This window comes from Opisthorchis viverrini (assembly GCF_000715545.1).
Source record: "Opisthorchis viverrini unplaced genomic scaffold opera_v5_205, whole genome shotgun sequence".
Taxonomy (NCBI): domain Eukaryota; kingdom Metazoa; phylum Platyhelminthes; class Trematoda; order Opisthorchiida; family Opisthorchiidae; genus Opisthorchis; species Opisthorchis viverrini.
This window is the reverse complement of record NW_008751865.1, coordinates 527882-544550: the sequence shown is the minus strand read 5'-3', so window position 1 is coordinate 544550 and position 16669 is coordinate 527882.

The window sequence follows — 16669 nt, the reverse complement described above, 5'->3', positions numbered from 1 at the left end:
CAGGACGATCGTGCGTCTTTTTCTAGGACTTCCCATTATTATCGTTCCGTGTCCAATTCAGAGTGGTAGAAGCAGAGAGGTGGCCAACCCTTGACCTGGCCGAGGGGTATGAAAGAGATTACGAAAAGTTTGGATACTGTCGGTTCTAGTCGCCTTCCAGTGTGGAGACCGCGTGACTCCCAACGGCGTCTGGTTGGAGACACTGCAATATATGGTTGCTAATCGATGTCAATAGCGCTCGTATTGTTAGTTACTATCCAGAATGAGTGTCGGTAGTGTAGGCACCTCGAAATGATTGTAATAAGGTAGCTCAAAGTCACTTCCCCGTCCACCACAAGTTTTTGGAATCATCAGTGTCGAACACTGATGTGATGCTGTTCATGATGGTGATGATGATGCATCGTCCTGTGGAAGTCGCCATCTAACCGACATGGTAATCGCTGGATTAATGGCGGATCCATCTATCCCGGGTCGTGGTTGTAATCCGTGCTCGGACTGGGTCTCCGACGGAGCAGTTGATGGAGTCTCCGCAGTTGAGCTGAGATCAAGTGTCCAGAAGCACCTCTAGACGCAAAGTCAGTCAGCCTGGAGGCCGTGCAGAGGCCGCACGCGCAGTGATTTTCCGGCTATTATCAGGGAATTCATGCTGGTTAGGACATATACTCCACACGCCAGAAGACCATCCATCTCGCAGAGATTTCGCCCAGATCTGTACCGAGTGCAAGCGACCGATAGGTGGACCATGTATGACCTGGCAACAAAGTACGAAAACACCAACCAGCAAAGTTGGTCGGATCGATAACTGTCGCCTCCCTGGATGGGGACCCCGGGACTCAATTCGCCAGTGGTTAATGACGCTGGGAAAAATGACCCAATCGCACAGTCAGTGGCGCTCGTGCATCAAGGCTGTCACCCTCAATGCGTGGCTACCCAGTTCCCGAACTAACTGAACATACCATCGCCTGCAAGACTTGGCTGTATGCCGTACATCCTCTCGCCTTCTGATGATCGAAAGTGTCACGGCTAGAATCAATGTGCCTATAATACACGGTTTGTAACTCATAATTGATTGATGATAAAACCGAGACATCTTGTCGATCACATGAAGGACGTGTACTCGAATATGACGGAGTACGTAATCAAGACGCTACCACAACTCGCCGGGGTTCGGACATGTGACGATGGCCAACCCTTGACCTGGCCGAGGGGTATGAAAGAGATTACGAAAAGTTTGGATACTGTCGGTTCTAGTCGCCTTCCAGTGTGGAGACCGCGTGACTCCCAACGGCGTCTGGTTGGAGACACTGCAATATATGGTTGCTAATCGATGTCAATAGCGCTCGTGTTGTTAGTTACTATCCAGAATGAGTGTCGGTAGTGTAGGCACCTCGAAATGATTGTAATAAGGTAGCTCAAAGTCACTTCCCCGTCCACCACAAGTTTTTGGAATCATCAGTGTCGAACACTGATGTGATGCTGTTCATGATGGTGATGATGATGCATCGTCCTGTGGAAGTCGCCATCTAACCGACATGGTAATCGCTGGATTAATGGCGGATCCATCTATCCCGGGTCGTGGTTGTAATCCGTGCTCGGACTGGGTCTCCGACGGAGCAGTTGATGGAGTCTCCGCAGTTGAGCTGAGATCAAGTGTCCAGAAGCACCTCTAGACGCAAAGTCAGTCAGCCTGGAGGCCGTGCAGAGGCCGCACGCGCAGTGATTTTCCGGCTATTATCAGGGAATTCATGCTGGTTAGGACATATACTCCACACGCCAGAAGACCATCCATCTCGCAGAGATTTCGCCCAGATCTGCACCGCGTGCAAGCGACCGATAGGTGGACCGTGTATGACCTGGCAACAAAGTACGAAAACACCAACCAGCAAAGTTGGTCGGATCGATAACTGTCGCCTCCCTGGATGGGGACCCCGGGACTCAATTCGCCAGTGGTTAATGACGCTGGGAAAAATGACCCAATCGCACAGTCAGTGGCGCTCGTGCATCAAGGCTGTCACCCTCAATGCGTGGCTACCCAGTTCCCGAACTAACTGAACATACCATCGCCTGCAAGACTTGGCTGTAGGCCGTACATCCTCTCGCTTTCTGATGATCGAAAGTGTCACAGCTAGAATCAATGTGCCTATAATACACGGTTTATAACCCATAATTGATTGATGATAAAACCGAGACATCTTGTCGATCACATGAAGGACGTGTACTCGAATATGACGGAGTACGTAATCAAGACGCTACCACAACTCGCCGGGGTTCGGACATGTGACGATGAAATCGTTCAACTAGACGGCAATACCGCATCCAGATTTGCTGAAACATAACTAGCGCTCCTTCCACAACAAATGGCAGTTTGGTATAATGAAACAGTCCACAGTGTATATTGATGGTCAAAAGTTCCCGGCGTTTCTCCACGACCTTGAACTGCAGGTAGGCCTTAGCTACATCAACCTTCGCAAAACATTTGCCTCTGTTCAGCTTCACGAATAAGTCCCCAGGAAGAGGCAGAGGGTATTGATGCGTATCCAGTATAACACTGAGACCAATGGAAAACTCTCCACCCAATTGGATGGCTCCGTTAGCCTTCAGAACTTTGATGTGTGCAGCCCACACTGAGTTATTGGTCGGTTGGAGAACACCAGCCGTCTGTAGTTGCCCCAAGCCCAAATCCACAATGGGTGTTTCGACCTGAAAATGTTCTAGCATTGGGAAGATACAGTCTGCCTTCCGCTTCGTTCATCGTCCAGGTTCATCAGCAAATACGGATGCACAGCATCGCAGGAGGTCCTCGAGTGGACGAATAAATTCAGATTGCCCATCCAATCCAACCGCATGAAATCAAGCTTGAAATACGAGGTCAGGTAGCGTGTTGCTTGGACCATCGAACAAGTGAGGGAACAAACGACCTAGCCAGTCAATTTCAGCATCCCCAGAAAAACTGCGGACCCAATGTTCATTCGGCCACCACAAAGAGACTAACCTTACCACGATGTGGCGGTCTGTGTACCATTAAGCTATACTGGGAGGTGTACGCCCGACATTCGCAGTCTCTCGCTGCAGATTGGCTAATTGTTAGAGGTCTCACGAATACAGCCTCCTGGTCCTCCAGGTTGGGGGTTTGGACATGTGTGGCGACTTGTTCTGTAACAGTTGAAATGCAATTGCATTTTCTGCCAAACGCCGCTGCCTTGCGGTAAGGCTTTTGAGCTTAAGTCTTTGATTGAAGATCCTAATTTGCCTTCTGCCTAGATATGGGCGCCCTGGTAGTATCCCGGCCCACGTACAGCGACGAACTGCACATATACAAATAAACATTTGCCACATCAGCCGTCGCGTGGTGCCACCAGCCGAGTCGCCTTACTCGCTGAATACAGTAGAGCAGGTAAGCGAAACATATGCCACTGCTAAAGACTCTCTTCTACCTCTTTCATATAGTTTTTCTTCTCCTCTCCCCACCCCATCGATAAACCTATCCTTGTAGGCCCAGCACTCAGGGCTAATGACTGTGTTTTGCAAGCAATATCTGCGTGAGCATCATCTCAGGCATCACGACGCCCTATATACCTAGCCGCCTTCCGAACTCTGAAGCAAGCAGATCAACAAGCTGCTATTGCTCTCACGCTGGACTCGCTTACCATTGATGTGTGCTGTATAGTAGAAACGAGAATTCAAGATGCAAGCAATGTGGTTGAGCTAACCGCCCCATCACTCTCCACTTGCCTCCGGCTACACACCTCTGTCGACACAAGCTGCTGCGGCAGGATGTGCAGGGGTTGGATCGTCCTAAGTCATCGGGCGGAAGAACCCCTGCTTAGCTCGAAAGCCGTTGTTAGTCGCCTCTGCGCGGTTCGAATGCAGCGTCTGTGGAGTCTCACATGGGGAAAATTGATCAATGTCTGTCTGTTGTGTCTGCTTACGTTTCAACTGACTGCAGCTCTGACTGACGTCGTGAGTGACCTACTGCGGCGGGCTAAAAGCTCAGATATCCTTGCGGTCGTCGGGGATTTGAATGCACAAGTGAGCGGGCTTAGCGTACGTACGCGCCCGCAGGTTGTTTTTATGCAGAAATAACTCCCGAACTGGCCGAATTCGTCTGGCCACATAGTGTCCTCCAACAGCGTGCCGGCCATGAAACCAAATCGATTACATTGTCATTAGTTACCGATGGCGTGGATCAATAGCAGATTACCAGTCGTTTTGGAACACATTTGTGGATTCTGACAACGCACCCATCCGAAGTCGCTTCTGGCATCGTTTTCCAGGGCCGCGTAAGATGCGAAAAAGTCGCCGGGCAACTGAACGATTGACAGATCCGGATGTTGGACGATTTTTCCAGAATCGCCTTCTAGAGTCTCTTCCAAATGCTCTACCATCAGATGTGAATTCATACAGGGACGAGATCGTTACCTCTGTGCACAGTGCTGGGAGTTTTGCCTGTGGCGTGGCGCTGTTAGGCTCACTCAAGCAATGGATATCAGGCCGAACAGTGGCATTGCTTAAATCTCGGAGAAATATCCCAGCTGGCTCCGAACATAACTTGACGCGACAAACTATCAGACGTCAAGTGAAAGTGAACGTGAGAGCCAAACGGGAAATCTGGGGGACAGAAAGCCAGTGATGCTAGAAGATTATTTCGGTCGATCCGTGCGACCAGTTCCCGGAAACCTGTGAGCGAAGCCATCAAGAATCAGAAGGCAGTGACCATCTTCAATGAGGAATGCCTCGAACGGTGGGCCGAATACTTCAAAACGAGTTATCGTGGCCACTAGCTGCCGCATAGTTGGAGACCACAGTTTACGTAGAACCCCGGACGGTGAAAGTAAAACCTCCTACAGCCTCAGAGGTTTATGACGGCATTTGCTCTCTTAAGCGTCATCGAGTTTCTGGTCCCGATTACCTCCCATCTGCATTGTCCAAAGACGGGGTGAAATCCTCAGTCAGTGCTTGTCTGACCTGTCTGCCTACATTTGGGAAAAAGAAACTGTTCCAGACAACCGGAGTCGATGATCGTGCCTATTTTCAAAAAAGGGGTCACAGTGAGTTTGATAACTACAGGAGGGTCAGTTGAACCCCAATTGTGACGAGAGTGCTCGTGATTTGTCGCCTTATGGTGGCTCGTGAAACAATGAATCGAGAGAATCAAGATGAGTTCCGACTGGGTAGGGATTGCGTTGACTCCGTCAGGTGCTAGAACAACGCCATACGTACAAACGACCCAAAATTTTAGTATTCCTGGATTTGCAAGGCGTGTTCAGCTCAGTTGACCAGTCCGGTCTTTGTGACACGCTTGCCCACCAAGGAATGCCTCGGAAGTTTGCGAACATAACACGTTCTTTGTATTCTCAGACTTCCCGACGTGTGAGGGTATGCGACGAGCTCTCCAAATGCTTCCGTACACAAAGTGTCCGTTAGGGATGCTCACATCCTCCATCCTTATGTAATTTCCTGGTCGATACGATCATGAGATGAACGCTGGAAGGTCTTCAAAATCCCAGTGTTCAAATACGCCCTAACGAAGCCCTTGTCGATCTGGAGCATGCAGACGATTTCTTTCTCGTCTTCGAACAGCAGAAAGCGCAGGTGTTTTTAGATCAACTGACCAAAGTTATCCATCCTTTAGTGTGCACTTTGAACCCACAAAGTGTAAGGTCATGCTCGTGGACATGCGGTCACTGAACACGGCACTTACAATACAGGGAGACGTATTGGAAGTTGTGGAGCGTTTTACGCATCTTGGAAGTTGTGTTAGTTCTGATTGTAGTGTGACAGATGAAGTGAACGCACGAATCTGCAAGGCTCGGGCCGCGTTTGCTAACCTGAGACTCCTATGGCGTCAGAATGGTTTATCCCTGAAACTGAAGGGACGAGTGTATCAAGCTACAGTATGGGTTGTTTTGTTGTATGGCTGTGAGACTTCGCCTATTCGAGCAGCCGAACTGAGACGTCTTCAGGTGTTCGACAATCGTTTTCTTACCATCCAGGTGGAAGCACTGGTAGTTGCAGAGCGTTTTACGTATCTTGGAAGTCGTATTAGTCGACTGCAGTCTGACAAGGCTCGATTCACGTTTCCTAATCTGAGACACCTATGGTATCAAAGCGGTATGTCCCTGAATCTCGAGGGATGTCTGTATCGACCTACAGGGCGAGCTGTCTTGTTATATAGGTGTGAGACTTGGTCAGTTCGAGCAGCGGAGCCGAGACGTCTTCAGATGTTCAACAATCGTTGTCTCACGGCCATAGCTCGTGTAAGGTGGTGTCCGTAACAAGGTAATTAGAAAGGGAGCTTTTGGTTGTGCAACGGGACCTCCATTGAAGAATGTATCCAGCACCAGAAGCTGCGTTGCTTAGGCCATGTATTGCGTATGCCGAACCATCGTTTGCCGAAGAGAGTACTGTGCGCTGACCATCAACTGTTTTTGGCCAGTACAAATTCTCAGCATAGACGTTCGCATCGCATAACCTGGCTGCCACAGAGTGGATAACGTTGAATCATGAGGCCATTAGGCCCGGTGCCATTAGTGCCATAGTAATAGCACTCCCAACAGTTCGGTTTTCTTCAGGCCTTCGCAAGTCATGAAGAAGTACCCCAGTTTGGCAATATTGATCCGATCTACTCTCTGAAGTAAACAAACATTGTACTGGTAGCAAGCACGTGAAGGAAGTATGGTGAAATGTGAAGAGATATGCTAGCGTCATCCCATGCCGTCTGTTTGGCCTCTCCGATACTATCAAATGACCCCTGGATATCGTTGAGAATGCTAAAACCGATTGATGGCAGGAAATCCACACCAGCAGGCCACACAAATCCACCAAATGCCAAACAGTGAACAGTTCAAAGAAGGATCGAGAGCTCATTTTCAAAATGGATATGAGGATGGAGAAGGATCTATTGTCGGAAACAACCGCGCCCTACACCAACTGATATGATACGGCAGTGAATCATCACTGTTGAATAGTGAAGCTGTCGATGGTAATGACTGGTCCTTGGAAAGCAACGGTCATTGAAACGATAAGTAGAAAAAGCTCCCTCAGCGATCCCCTCGCGAAAATGCTGACTGAAAATATGGGAGGAACACTTCGAAGGACAGTTCAGCTGGCCTCTGGTGACTGTTCCTACGGGTGAACGGAATGTAAACCCTAATCGCTCGCCAGAAGTAACATACGAAATATCCGTGCACCAGAATCCGACGGTCTGCATGCAGCCCTCTTCAAAGAAGGTGGAGAATCCCTAAGGACCTATCTAACAAAGTTCATTGGCGCGATATGTAGTGAAGAGAAAGGGCCTGCATAATGGGGCGCATTGACAATTATTCCTGTCTTCAAAAATGGTACGTGATGCTCTCCGAAAGCTATCGTGGTGTCGGCCTGGTGGTTGTGGAATTGAAGGTACTTTCTTGTTATATCCTTCGAAGGTCGACTGAACACAGAGAGGGAAAAACAAGTCGAGTCCATCATGAAAGAGAATGCATCGATCACATTTTCCCCCTTTGACAGAGTCTGGGACAACAACACTGCTTAAGACGACCGAAAATGGTTGTCTTCCTTGACTTGAAGACTGTCTTTGAATCTATGGACCGTCAGGTACTATGACAGTGTATTAACTGTTAATTTCCTCGAAGAACTGATTAGTTCCCGGTCTGAACCCCCAAAGCTAGCATTCACGTCAAAAACAACGATCAAAGGTGCATATGGTAAATTAATGCCCAAAACAAAGTCAAGGACACTTGTATAGCGCTTTAACTATACAGCATAAGCGGCGGCAACAACTTTCTCGTAATGGACGCGTTCTGCATGCGCCATGGGCAACCGGCCAATACTAGGTCACGGTTGGCCGTTGGGACCAGACTTTCGACCAATCATATCTCGGCCGGACTGACAAGCGTCCTCAATTTTCGGCCAATCTTGCGTGAGGTAGACTTCTCGGCCGTAGTAGCACCTGACTGTGAGCGGTAAAACGGGATTTGTGTGGAATTCCGCCTAATAGCTCCTCCTTGAATTTTTATGACGAAGCTTCGAAGCCGAGGGTTAAATTGCAGTGGCCTAACTTGATTGTGGATCCTGTCTGTCTAGCATCGCGTTTGTAAACCGTGCTCAGGCTGGGCCTCCGATGAAGCGGCCGATTGATTTTCTGGGATGATTTCAAAATCACAAGGGTACAGAACCATATCTAGACTCGACTCACTCTGTCCTGTGGGCATGATCTGCTCACCTGTCGGCCGGATTTTATTTATGTGGCGTATCCACCTGGCTGGACCAACTTGAAGCTCGTAGAGCACTTTGCCGCGCCGGCGAAGGATGAGTTCTGGAGTCTACTTAGTCTGCCTGCCGCTGCAGTCATGATCCAACACCCTCTGGCCTTCCCTGATTGAGCGCGCAGTTGCTCCATGAAGCCGGTTGAACTGTTCCTCCATTCTGGTATTGCGGTGACTAGCCTATCTTTTCTGTGGCCGGATAGTGTCATGCGGTGTTCGAAGGCCCCTTCAGAGTAGTGCCTTAACTGGTGAAACTCCATCAGGCGAGTTAGTGTTTAGCATCACTCGGTATGGGAAATCTCTTCCGTTGGTCCCTCCACTCTGAACTTCTGAAGTGCCCGCTTCAGAGCGTCCACGAAGCGTTCCGTCTGAATGTTCGACTGTGGATAAAATGGCGGTGACCGGTTCCGGGGAAATTGCTGCGGCTAGAATACCTTCTAGTTCTGGCCTACTTGAATCAGTGAGTCGCAGCGGTGCGTCGGCTTGTCCGAGGCCGTTGGTGGACTGGTACTTTATTTTGACGTTGCATCCCAGAAGTAGTGAGGCCCAACGCTGGAAGCTTTTGGCAGTATGTTCCGGGACTCTTTCTTCGAGCATAACAGAGAGAGGAGTGGCTTGCGAGCAGTCAGTAGAGTGAATTAATGGCTGTAGTGCATTTTGTGAAGCTTTTTGACGGCAAACACGATCGCCAAAGCATTATTTTCTATCAGGCTGTAGTTGCACTCAACTGATGTAAGGGATCTGGTTTTCTGACTGCTGTCAGAAAATGCACGTGAAATCCTTGCGCCAATTCCATAGTTCGAGGCAACCGACGCCATAACAATCTCCAGAGATGAATCGTAGCGAGAGAGCGACAAATCGGAACTCAATATGGATTTGACTGATTCAGAGGCGCGTTGACATTCTTCCAACCATATCCACTTGCGGTCTTCGGTAAGCAGCCGGTTTAGTGGGCCTCGGGGGCAATGCATGGCAGAAAGGAAAGAACTGTAGTGACTAAAGAGACCGAGGAGAGACCTGAGTGGCGTCACGTCGATGAGTGCCGGCATACGTCTGATAGCTTCGGTTCCTCTGAGTCCGTTTGGCGGTCGTGCTGGTCAGTGATGAAGCCAAGGTACTTTATCGACCGCATGAAGAAGGCGCATTTCTCTCAGCGCACTCTGAATCCATAGTCTTTAATACAACCCAGCACGTAATCAACACTGCCGGAATTCGTGGGAGTTGAAAACCATGACGACGAGATTGTCCAAATGTTGGGGATAGCAGTATCCCAAAAAACTCTGTATCATTGTGTGTGGTAACGAACTTCCGGCATTTTTCAAGGTCAAACCTGGGAGATATGTATGCATTGTCGTTTATCCGATTCGGCTGCTGGTCGCGTGTTGGCTGGATCATCAAAGTTGTATCCGAGGCACGAACTTCCGGCATTTTTCAAGGTCATACCTGGGAGATATGTATGCATTGTCATTTATCCGATTCGGCTGCTGATCGCGTGTTGGTTGGATCATCAAAGTTGTATCCGAGGTTTCTTCGTCGTCTTACCATTCGCCGTGCTAACAGTCTGGATCAAGCAACATAGCTGGGGATAGAACATTGTCACCGTCCGCATATCTTATTGTTTGCTCGCTGCGTGGTCGAACCGAAACACCAAATGGAGGGACACGCTGGGTGCATCCTTCTGCATTGTATCCATGATCTGTTGAGACATGGCCGGCACTGTTCTGACACCGAATGGCAGTCGAGTATACTGGAAAACACCGTGGTGCGTAATGATCTTCGGAATTTCTCGGGATTCCTTTTCAACTTCAACCTGGAGGTAGGTATTGGCCAAGTCAGTCTTCGCGAAACATACCCCAATTCAGTTTCGAAAACAACTCGCGTGGAAGAAACAGAGGGAATTAATGGGTGTCTAGTGCAGCGTTGGAACCGGTGGAGAAATCTGCACACACCCGGATGGTCCCGTTATCCTCCATTACCAACATGATCGGTGCTGCCCATACGGAGCAGTCGGTAATTTGGAGAACACCCGCCTTCTGTGGTCGATCCTGTTTCTGATCAATGATGGGTATGTCTGCATATGGTCCTGGTCTTTTGGCCTTAAAGCTTGTTTCGCGCGAGGGAGGGGGCACAGTCTTGCTCTTGCTTTTGTGCACTGTTCAATCTTGTCGGCGAATACGGATGCACGGTGTTGTAGGAGGTCCTCAAGTGAATGTTTGCAATGTGAGCTGCTTCAAGGGTGTAGTAACGGTATTTTCCTCAGCTTAGTGCCCGTTCTGATCCTCCCGAGCTAGCGTTCACGTCAAAACAACCACCAAATGTGCACAAGGTCTATTAACGCCCAAAACGAAATCAGGAACAGTTGTACAGCGTTTCGTATATATAGCGTAAGCGGTTATAACTTTCTGGAATTTCTGACGCGTTCTGGATGCACCATTGACAACCGGCATTTGGCCAATACTGGGTCATGATTGGCTGTTGGGTCCAGATTGTTGACCAATCAGATCTCGTCTTGATGCCGGACCGGCAAGCGTCCCGAATTCTGGGCCAACCTCGAGCAGGCCAGGCTCCTCGGCCGTAGCAGCGCCTAAAGACGTGCGGTATAGTGGGATCCGCGTGGATTCCTGCCTAACACCTCCCCCTTGAAATTTGTTGATGTAGCTCCGAAGCCGGGGGTTCACTTGCATTGGCCTCACTGGCTTGCGGATCCTGTCTGTCCAGCGTCGCGGTTGTAATTCGTGCTTAGGCTGGGCCTCTGACGAAGCAACTGATTGACTTCCTGGGATGGTGCCGAGATCAAAAGTGTCCAGAAGCATTTCTAGACTCATATCACTCGGTCCTGTGGGCAGGATCGGCGCATCTGTCGGCCGGATCTGGTTCGCGTGGCGTATCCACTTGGCTGGACCAACTTGAATCTCGTAGAGCACTTTGCCGCGCCGGCGAAGGATGAGTCCTGGGGTCCACGTAGGGCGTCTGCCGCTGTAGTCACGAACCAACACTCTCTGGCCTTCGCTGAATGCGCGCGCAGTTGCTCCATGATGCCGGTTGAACTGTTCCTCCATTCTGGTGTTGCGGTGACCAGCCTGCTTCGTTTGTGGCCGGATAGTGTCATGCGGTGTTCGGAGCCTCCTTCGGAGCAGTGCCTCTGCTGGTGATACTCCATCAGGTGAGTTGGGGTTTGGCGTCGCTCGATATGCCAGCAGGAACCTTTGCAAAATCTCTTCCGTTGGTCCCTCCCCCCTGGACTTCTGAAGTGCCCGCTTGAGAGTGTCAACAAAGCGTTCCGCTTGGCCGTTCGACTGTGGATGAAACGGCGGCGAGCGAATATGCGTTATGCCATACTCCCGACAAAAGTGTGCGAACGCCGACGACGTAAACTGACTGCCGTTGTCGGATACAATTGTCTCTGGCGTTCCAAACCGACTGAACAATCGCCGGAGTTCCAGGACTGTAATGGCAGTTGTGGGGCTGTTCACCGGAAAGATTTCCGGCCACTTACTGTAAGCGTCGACCACGACCAAAAAGTGTTGGCCACCCACTGGACCTGCATAATCGATGTGAAGACGAGACCAGGGTTCGGTCGGTTGCGGCCACGAGCTTAGGTAGGTTTTCACCGGTGACTTGGATGCTTCAGCGCACCGCAGGCAAGATTTCGAGACTTGCTCGATCTGGGAGTCCATCAAAGGCCAGTAGACATAACTCCGAGCAAGGGCCTTCATCCTGTTTGTTCCCGGGTGCCCTTTATGGAACTGATTCAGGACGGCTGGTTGTAACTTCTTTGGGATGACCACACGTTCTGAAAACAACAGGCATCCATCGGCTAGTGATAATGCGTCACGCCGGTTGAAGTAAGGCCTTAGTTCGTCTTTTTGGCAGGTACGCGGCCACTGATTGCGATGGTACTTTATGACTTGCTGCAGCACAGGGTCTTGATCGGTAGCCTGGCGGACCATGTCGGCAGTCACTGGGAGGATGCGAACAGCTTCGGAAACTACGTGGTTAACCTCTGGTTCCAAGGCAATTGTTGCGATCACGGTATCTTCTGGTTCTGGCCTGCTTGAATCAATGAGTCGGGACAGTGCGTCGGCTTGTCCCAGGCTGGTAGTGGACTGGTATTTTATCTTGAAGTCGTACCCCAGAAGCAGAGTGGCCCATCGCTGGAGCCGGTTGGCAGTATATGCCGGAATTCCTTTCTTCGAGCCAAACACAGCAAGAAGTGGCTTGTGATCGGTCAGTAGGGTGAATTGACGGCCGTAAAGCATTTTATGAAACTTCTTAACGGCAAACACGATCGCCAAGGCTTCCTTTTCTATCTGACTGTAGTTGCGCTCGGCTGAAGTCAGGGATCTGGCCGCATGTGCAATGGCTTTCTGGCTGCTATCTGGAAATACGTGTGAAATCACTGCGCCAATTCCATAGTTCGAGGCGTCCGACGCCACAACAATTTCCATCGATGGATCGTAGTGTGTGAGTAGCAAATCGGAACTTAGCATGGATTTGACAGAGTCAAAGGCGCGTTGACATTCTTCTGACCATGTCCACTTGTGGTCCTTGGTAAGTAGCTGATTTAGTGGGCCTCGAAGGCGATGCATGGCAGGCAGGAACGAACTGTAGTGACTGACGAGACCGAGGAAAGACCTGAGGGACGCCACGTCTGTGGGTGCTGGCATACGTCTGATCGCTTCAATGTTCTCCGGGTCTGGACGGCGGCCATGTTCGTCAATAATGAACCCCAGGTACTTTATCGACCGCATGAAAAATGTGCATTTCTCTCGGCGCACTTTGAAGCCATATTCTTGAATACGACTAAGCACGTAATCAAGGCGCTGCCACAGTTCGTGGGGATTGGAACCCATGACAATGAGGTCATCCAAATAGGCGGCAACGCCTGGTGCATCCTTCAGCATCGTATCCATAATCTGTTGAAATATGGCCGGCGCTACTTTGACACCAAATGGCAGTCGAGTGTACTGGAACAGACCTCGATGCGTATTGATCGTGAGCAGTTCTCGGGATTCTTCCTCCACTTCAACCTGGAGATACGCATCGGCCAAGTCAATCTTTGCGAAACATTTACCCCCATTCAGTTTCGCGAACAAGTCGTCTGGGAGAGGCAGGGGGTATTGATGGGTATCCAGTGCCGCGTTGAGACCGGTGGAGAAATCTGCGCACAACCGGATCGTCCCGTTAGCCTTCTTTACCAACACAATAGGTGCGGCCCAAGCCGAGTAGTTGGTCGCTTGGAGAACACCCGCCTTCTGAAGTCGGTCCAGTTCTTGGTCGACGATAGGCAAGGCTGCGTAAGGCACTGGACGTTTTGGCCTGAAGACTGGCTTGGCACCAGGGAGGAGGCACAGTCTGGCTTTTGCTTTTGTACACCGTCCAAGTTCGTCAGTGAATACAGACGCATAACGTTGTAGGAGGTGCTCAAGTGAACGCTTCGGCAAGTCAATTTGTCCGGGTGCTGCGTGTATGCCGTTGCAAATAGAGTTGATTGGTTTATCCAGCAGGTTTAGCTTTTCGATCCAATCTAGCCCCATGAGATCAAGTTTGGGGCATGACGTCAGGTAGCAGGTGGCTTGTGCCGTCGAGTCCTTGAAGTTAATGAGGCAGTCCACTTCGCCAGTCAACTTCAGTTTGCCACCGGAAGCATTACGGGCCCAGTGATCAGTCGGCTTCACATATGGCTTACCGATTCGCTTCCACGTTCGTTCACTGAGCAGCGTGATATCGGAGCCAGTATCAAGTTGCAACCGAACTGGGATGTCGTTGATACGAACCGTCACGAACTTCCTTCGGCAAGCAAAATCAACTTTGAATGTTGCCGTCACCGAGTTGGACCGCGATTTGTGGGCTGCACGGTGGTGTGCGGGTGGCTGCAATCTTTGAGATCGACACAAATCTTCTTTGTGGCCGCGACGACCGGAAGATTTGTGACGTCTGAACCGGCAATAACGAGCAAAATGTCACTCACCGCAATGCTAGCAACTCGTGGGAGGCTTACCCTGTCTTCGATCGGGCTTCTTGTCGGATTTCCTGGGCACGCTGGAGTTGATTGCCTGTACACAGCTGCTTGAGGTCACAGGTGACTGGCCGATCATAGCCGCGTGGTACTTCAGGTTGATGAGGCGTTGGTATTCAGCGGCGAGGCTCTGCAACGAAATTTCGGCATTCAATTCTGTTCTGTTAAGAATCCGGGTTCTGATGTCAGCATCCTGGGATGACTGGAGACGGGATGCAAAAATGGGCACTTGAGCTGAGCTTGGAGCGCTCGCTGGAGTTAGTGCCGAGCCTAGGACGCAGACGCCATATTTCTAGAAAACCGTTGTTTGAATAAGGGAACCTATGACATAACGTTTTAGTATTTGATGACATATACCCGGACCCTCAAAATCTCCACAACCAGCCACATTTTTCCTAGAAGTTTAAACGAACTCGGGTTTCACTGTGTGTGCATAATTCGTATTTCAATGGCTGCCCTATGAAAATGGCGGGAAATTTTGTGGAAAAGCTGGTTTCTTCGTGTGCTTTCTTACGTATTAGATGTTGAAATATCCTCAAAACGATTTGGACAATAATCACGCACATTATATCCTCGCAAGCTCAAATCGGAGTGAACCTTCGCAACCTAGATGGTTGCAGCAAGCGCCCCGCCGAAGACTAGGAATTCGACACAGCTAATAAGATTTTTGTTTTTACGGTGGTCAGCATACGGTATATCTGGCTTGAGAAAAGTTTGATCTTCACCGGTATACCGAGCCACCAGTAGTGCCGTTGGGTTGAAGTTGGACAAAAAAGGCAGACGGCACAGTAAGATAGCTACTGCTTTTAAGTCCTTGCGCGAATCAAACGGACTGAAACGGTCTTCTGGGTAACACCCGACGGGAAACTGTTAGAGATAAGCTGAACTATAGGCAAGCCATCAGACTTGGTATGGTAGTCGCGATCCAGTCATTTTCACGCCGTTCTTGGATAGCCCCGTACATGAACATCCTGGATGAGCCGTCTAGGGTTGCCATTGTAGGTGGGATATTCTTGGGTCTATCGCGGGCTCGTGGTGGTTCATTGCTGCCATTCAAACGAGGTAATAAGACAGCCGCGTCTACATTGGGGACTTAAAATAGGAATGTCCAAAAGGGTTGCTGGAAAGCACTTCGATGTGAGTTAGAATGCTTCCCGAAAGTCTAAAGTTATCACCACTTTTAACTACTTCAATGAGGCGACGCTGTACGATTTCAAAAACGGTAATCGGTATTTACGTGCAGTTAATAGGTGTACAGTCGATGCGAACTTTAGCCGTAAGCCTCACAGGCACTCTCAGGCCACCCCATGCATTAATTTTTTTTTTTGTCTCTTGCAGAGACAAGAGACATGGTGTGTTTTTACGAAGAACTGGCCTCAGAATGGATTTTTTAGCGCCGAAAGAAAAGCGAAGTATTTTGCAAAACCAGTTGCCTCTGAGGCGTTATGTCACGCATGTTTGTTGAGTCCTGTAGAATTTTTGGCCCTTATGTCAATCCATTTTTCGATCCATGGGGGATTGCTCGGAATATTTTCTACAACCAAGGCAAACCCAGATCGGAAACATGAGTCCGACAAAAGTTGTTTCCATTTTAGTTCTCCCCTGCTTCAACGCTTTCTGCGGATTATGAGGTTCATCATGCGGAAGGAGTATATTTTCGGGAGAGCACATGCAGTTGAAGTGAGAATTATTAAACGTGCAGCCTTTTGCATTAGCGTGGATGGGAGGTGCGGAAGGGGCGGATAAGTTGCGGAAAGATTTGGAGGGCTCCAAAAGCTTCCGCACACAAGCGATGTCCGTCGATGGCGCCCTAGCTTTCCCCTTCTACTTAATTTCGTGATCAAGGCGACAGTGGGACAAACGCTGGAATGTCTCTTGGACCCGGTTTTCGAACATTTGGCAGAAATCTTGTTGATCTGGAGCATGCAGATATCGTTCTTATCTTCGAAGAGGAGGAAAAGTCGCAGGTGTTTTTGGATGAACTGTCCATTGGTGTGCACGTTGTGCCCACAAAGTGTCACGTTATCATAATGATGGTTATTCCCAACGCATGGGGGCGTACCGTCAGACATAATCATAAGGTCAGTCAGAATAGAGCGTGAGTTTTTTGTAGTTGTATTTAGTGAAACAAGTATGAGATAAGGTAAGAGAAGCGTCAAGAGTAGAAATGGCATGGTTGCGGGTGCGCTGTCACACCGGGCTTAGCAGTGCCACGCCATCATCGCTCTGAAATACCTCAGTTTCTGGACAGCCCCATAACGGGCGTCATTTTTGAGGTGATTGTGCTGGGATGTGAAATTCTTTGAGGAGCGGGATATCTTGGGTTGGCCGAGAAAACCCTCGGAGGTAGAACAAAGTTTATAAAAGATCGCAGGTATTTTTCTGA